At 46.2% G+C, this 6,215-nt stretch overlaps 1 pseudogene; it reads right to left on the bottom strand.

The window, feature by feature from the left end:
* Positions 1-3,150: 3,150 nt before the first annotated feature.
* LOC147970837 (uncharacterized) lies at positions 3,151-4,991 on the bottom strand (annotated as a pseudogene).
* Positions 4,992-6,215: the final 1,224 nt, after the last annotated feature.

The raw sequence follows: 6,215 nt of genomic DNA, 5'->3' as shown, positions 1-6,215 counted from the left end.
GAGTTTTAGTCTGTAGGACAACATACAATCATACCATAGGCTAGCTTCTAGGGTTTAGCCTCTCTGATCTCATGGTAGATCAACTCTTGTAATACTCATATCATCAAGAATAAATAAAGCAGGACATAGGATTTTACCTCCATCAAGAGGGCCCGAACCTGGGTAAAACATCGTGTCCCCTGCCTCCTGTTACCATCCTCCTTAGACGAACAGTTCGGTACCCCCTACCCTAGATCTGCCGGTTTTGACACTGACATGCCTCAATTAGCTTGGCCAGCTCCTCCCCCATAGCTTGGCGTTTGAGCTCGGAAAAGCGCCACAGTGCTTGTTTGATTGGGTTGTATCCTTTTAAGATATTAAGGCTATGTTCGGCAAGCTCACGTGGGATTTCCGGCATGTCAGAAGGGTGCCAGGCAAATATATCCCAGTTTTCGCGAAGGAAATCCCTTAGTGCGGCGTCGACCATTGGGTCTAGTTGTGCTCCAATAGATGCTGTCTTCTTGGGGTCCATTGGGTGGACCTGGAATTTGACTATTTCTTCTGCCGGTTTGAAGGAGGTGGATTTGGGTCGTTTGTCTAAGATCACATCGTCCCTATCCACTGTGGAGTGCAGTGTGGTTAATTCTTCGGCCACAAGGGCTTCAGATAATGCCTCAAGGGCCAGGGATGTGGTTTTGTTTTCGGCATGGAGTGTTATGTCCGAATCACTGACAAGAGTGATTACACCGTTTGGTCCGAGCATTTTGAGCTTCATATACCCGTAATGAGGTATAGCTTGGAAGCGTGTAAAAGCATCCCGCCCCAACAGGGCATGGTATCTGCTGCTGAAAGGAGCCACTTGGAAGGTGATTTCTTGAAACCTATAATTCTCTGGCGTGCCGAATACCACGTCAAGTTTGATTTTTCTCGCACACCGCGCCTCCCGGCTAGGAATGATTCCTCGGAAGGTCGTGCTGCTTTGCTTGATGCGGCTCCTATCTATTTCCATTTTGTGGAGTGTATCCTCATAGATGGGGTTTAGTCCACTGCCACCGTCCATGAGGACCTTGGTGAGTCGAAAACCGTCCATGATGGGACTGAGGACCAAAGCGGCTGGTGCTCGGACTGTCCTTTATTTTGGTTCGTCGCCGGCATTAAAGGTTATAGCCGTGTCGTCCAAGGGTTTACTGTGGCGATTTGATAGACTTTGGCTAGGCCGCGATCTGCCCTTTTGCGCTTATTTTTTGATGCAAATGTCTCAAAGACCGTCAGTACTCTGGGTCGTCATCTTCTGGAGGGTGTTGCTCTGGGGTGTTTTTGGTAAGGATGTCCTCGCCGCCTTTGGCTACATGCCGGAGTATCCAACATGCTTTAAGGCTGTGGGTTGGTATGGTATCCGGTGTTGTGTGTATTTTTCATGGGCCATCGAGCCATCCCTCTAGAACGGTTCCACGTCGCGTAATGGGTTTGTATTTCTTGGCTATTGGACTGGGCACATCACGGGGATGCGCCCTTCTTGTCTGGGCCAGTGGTTGAGTTGGGACCGATGGCTCCCAACAAGCTACTTGTTCCGTCCAGGCGCGTTCCATTGCGCTGTACTTTTGTACGATAGTTGCCAGGTCAGCAAAGTGTAGTATGCGGCGGCGATTAAAGGAGTTGAGGATTCCTTCGTTTGTGCAATTGTTGCAGAATGATGATATCGCGTCCTCGTCACGGCAATCTTTAACCTTTTCCTTGACAAGGAGGAACCTGGCCCAGAAGTGGTGGACCGTTTCCTAAGACTGTTGTTGTATGCTCGTGAGAGCGTTTATGTCTAGGTGGGTGGGTCGAATTGAATCTGGACCCTGACCCGATCGATGATCTGGAGTCTGAAGTTTTTCCAGACTTGACAGTCCGGCCTCCGGAGAATCTTCTGGTTGCCTTTGCCCGCCATCCGATTCTATGTTCGGAAGGCCGGTCACCTCCTTTTGCGGGTGGGTATCCAGCTCTGTAGGGTCGGCGATCCGGACATAGTCCGTCTTCCGCATAGGGGAAGAGTCGCAAGGCCACTAGTGTGCCGAAGAGGTTGTCACCATAGAGGCTGTTGAGGGTGGCAGGCGTCGCAGAGCCTGGGCGCATGGGCTGGAGGCGTATGTCAATGTCATCCGCGAGCTTCTTGACGAGGGTGAACTTGTCGAGGAAGTCGACGATGACCTCATCGAACAAGGAGACGAAGCTTCCGTCCAAGCGGCCTCTCGCCCTGGTGGCCTCAAGCACGACCTGAAGACATTCCTCGGTGTCGGGCCGCAAGCTGACATCGTGGACCATCTGGCACAGCCGGCTGATGCTCGCGCTCATTGCCTCCATGGGTCTAGCTTCTAGTTAACTGATCTTGCGATTGGAGTAATCACTCTTGCCCTTGGTTAGGGTGCGTAGGATTTTGTAGACAGGACTGGCGGGGAGCCATTATATGAGAAGTGTTGACTGCGTTGCATTCATGTGTGTGTTGGCCATCTACTCCTCGGCCCTCTACTGCACCTGCCTTTGGCTGTATGACAGGTGGGCCAGCCACCTGTTGGGCCCACGTGTCATACACCCAAACGTAGGTGCAGTAAGTCGATGAAGCTATGTCCCTCTCCGTGCCGATGCAGTATAGTCATCTCACCGGACCTCTAGTTGGGGCCAAACGAGAGAACTTTGATGTTTACTAGTTTATTGGTCCCCTTTGCATTTTGCGCCAAGTTTTGACCTTTGATTTAACTAATAAAATGTTAATGCATGTAACCAAAAATGTTGAGTAAGTCACCTTACGAAAACCAAATAATCACAAAACACTTAGGCATGGTACATTAACTCCCTGCTCGTTTCTTATTTCCTGACATATCAACCAATGAGAGATGTGGGCCGTGCATGCTTTCAATGACTTGGGACTACCAAACATGACATGCAGTGGTTAGTTCATTGCATGTAATCCTATTAATTAGCAAAAAGACATTAACTTCTATCGCTTTCCACTTCGTCTTGGTCATGGTGCACAACCTAAGAGCATGGTTAATAGTATAGCCAGTTGCTGGCTATATGATGTTGCCATGTCATATAGAGCCATCACTTGTAGCCACTCTGATGAGGCACAAACTAGCGAGATGCTAATTCGCGCGTGTAGATGGCCCGATCTTTCACGGTGCTGCTTGATCAACAGTTCGTCCTCTTGTTCCTCCTCGCAACCTTCAAGATAATTTTCACCTGCGTACAAAAATACACAAACGAAAATAATGACCTCCTCGGATCAGCACGTAGGCGTCGATGTGATGATCAACCCTCCGTCGCTAGTAAATTTCCACGATGGGAAAATCACAGATAATACACAAGATATGGCCGCCCGTAACTCGAACGTTTTTCTGTATATCTCATACTCGAAAATAAAACTCACAACTCATTTCCCCTGTTACAATGGCTGTGGCCCGTGATAAATAGCCATCTCCACGTGACTGCTCCGCTAAAGGGAAAAAAAGAATTAACACCTAAAAAAGTCGTGCAAGACTTGGACTAGAATAAGAAACAAAAATCCTAACCAATCACAACCGTAACTACTATTTAAGAAACTTCCTAATATAATATTCTTGCTAATTAGCATGCATGTATTTATCTAGCACGTAACGTGCGTTCCTTATTCCATGAGATTGAAACGAACATGCCTTTATCCATTGAGGGGGAGTTCTGAACGTGGGGATGATCTTCTCTAGTTTCGGCTCCTGCCCTTGGTTTTCTTGTTCAAGGGTCAATCCATGCATGGGTTCACGACTTCTTCTTCTCTGTTCTTTGCACGATATATCAGAAACATCAAGGCTGCTCCACACTTTCCTCCGTTGCCATACATGCTGTATTTGTGACTTTTGTTTCGGTCATTTGGCTGGAACAATATAGGTTGATCTTGAACTCGACACAATACTAATTCTGGGGCCACATAACAAACGCATTTGCCCATCAATGCCTCGATGTTTTTCCGTAGCATGCACCAAATTTGTTCGCACAAGTTTTTCTTTGCTTGTCATCTCTTTAGTTGGTTTGACTTGAGTGGTGACGACATTTGAAGATAAACCGGGTATTACATTGGTCGTATCATCCTCCCTTCCTTGAAGCGAAACCGTCCTCGGTTTCAAGTCTATTTCAAGCTTGATTTTAGACTCAGGAAATTGGAACTCTGTTTTTATTGCGCTGTCCGTCATTGGTTTCAGCATGCGTCGTCTTCCATCGTGCATGAATGTATATGTATTAGATTTACCTGCATGCACAGCGTCATGGTCATACTGCCATGGTCTTCCCAACAAGAGCTGGCACGCATCCATTGGCACAACATCGCAGTCGACTTTGTCAATATATTCACCAATAGCAAATGTCACACGTACTTTAAGTGTAATTTTTAATTTTCCAGAATTGTAAAGCCACTCAACATGGTGCGGTTTTGGGTGCCGCCACATGGACAAATCCAAAGCCTGCACGAGATCTTTACTTATGGCATTGGTAAAACTGCCACCATCAATTATCATCTTGCATGCACGATTTTTGATATTGCACTGTGTTTAAAAAACACTCCACCGCTGCCCCTTTGCACCACTATCATCTTGCACCTTCTCCACCAAAAGATTCAGCCCCTTCGTCGGTGCATCGTCTTCTTCCTTTATATCTTCTTGCTCTTCTCTTCTTTTAAGCAAACGACTTTTCCAATCTGCAGTGTACAGATCCACTGGCATAGGAATAAAATAAATCTGCTGGCCCTTCCATGATAGAGAGTAATTATTCTTCTTGAAATTTCGAATAGCGCCAACACGTTTTCACCATGGATTACCAAGTAGTAGATGGCACGACACCATGGACACAGGACAAACGTGAAAAAATTCTGCACAACAATATTTTCCCAGATCAAAAAATAGCAAAATCCGATGCGTAATTTTGATTTCACTTTTGAACCACTTCAGCATGTACGGCCTTTCAAGAGGTGCCATCTTCAGCCCCAATTTTTTCACCACCTCCATGCTCACCATATTGACTGCGGTACTCTCATCGATCGTCAGATTGACACGTCGTTCGTTCACGACGCAACGAGTGTGAAAAAGAGTGACCTCGCCAATGCCTTCCTCCTCCATCAATACGTTCCTGCTCAACATGTTGATGCTTGACTCCGTAGGTGATATTGCAAACTGAGTCGCCGTGACTAACCTTTGCTCTGAATACCACTTGATGAGGCACGGACTAGCGAGATGCTCATTCGCGCGTGTAGATGGCCCGATCTTTCACGGTGCTGCTTGATCAACAGTTCGTCCTCTTGTTCCTCCTCGCAACCTTCAAGATAATTTTCACCTGCGTACGAAAATACACAAATAAAAATAATGACCTCCTCGGATCAGCACGTAGGCGTCGATGTGATGATCAACCCTCCGTCGCTAGTAAATTTCCACGATGGGAAAATCACAGATAATACACAAGATATGGCTGCCCGTAACTCGAACGTTTTTCTGTATATCTCATACTCGAAAATAAAACTCACAACTCATCTCCCCTGTTACAATGGCCGTGGCCCGTGATAAATAGCCATCTCCACGTGACTGCTCCGCTAAAGGGAAAAAAAGAATTAACACCTAAACAAGTCGTGCAAGACTTGGACTAGAATAAGAAACAAAAATCCTAACCAATCACAACCGTAACTACTATTTAAGAAACTTCCTAATATAATATTCTTGCTAATTAGCATGCATGTATTTATCTAGCACGTAACGTGCGTTCCTTATTCCATGGGATTGAAACGAACATGCCTTTATCCATTGAGGGGGAGTTCTGAACGTGGGGATGATCTTCTCTAGTTTCGGCTCCTGTCCTTGGTTTTCTTGTTCAAGGGTCAATCCATGCATGGGTCCACGACTTCTTCTTCTCTGTTCTTTGCATAATATATCAGAAACATCAAGGCTGCTCCACACTTTCCTCTGTTGCCATACATGCTGTATTTGCGACTTTTGTTTCAGTCGTTTGGCTGGAACAATATAGGTTGATCTTGAACTCGACACAATACTAATTCCGGGCCACATAACAAACGCATTCGCCCATCAATGCCTCGATGTTTTTCAGTAGCATGCACCAAATTTGTTCGTACAAGTTCTGCTTTGCTTGTCATCTCTTTAGTTGGTTTGACTTGAGTGGTGACGACATTTGAAGATACACCAGGTATTACATTGGTCGTGTCACACTCATACAATAAGGTTAGG

The sequence above is a fragment of the Triticum urartu genome, chromosome 5A (genome assembly GCF_056163025.1).
Source record: "Triticum urartu cultivar PI428250 chromosome 5A, HENAU_Tu73, whole genome shotgun sequence".
Taxonomy (NCBI): domain Eukaryota; kingdom Viridiplantae; phylum Streptophyta; class Magnoliopsida; order Poales; family Poaceae; genus Triticum; species Triticum urartu.
The sequence above is the reverse complement of the archived record's forward strand: the minus strand, read 5'-3'. Positions and strand labels throughout refer to the sequence as shown.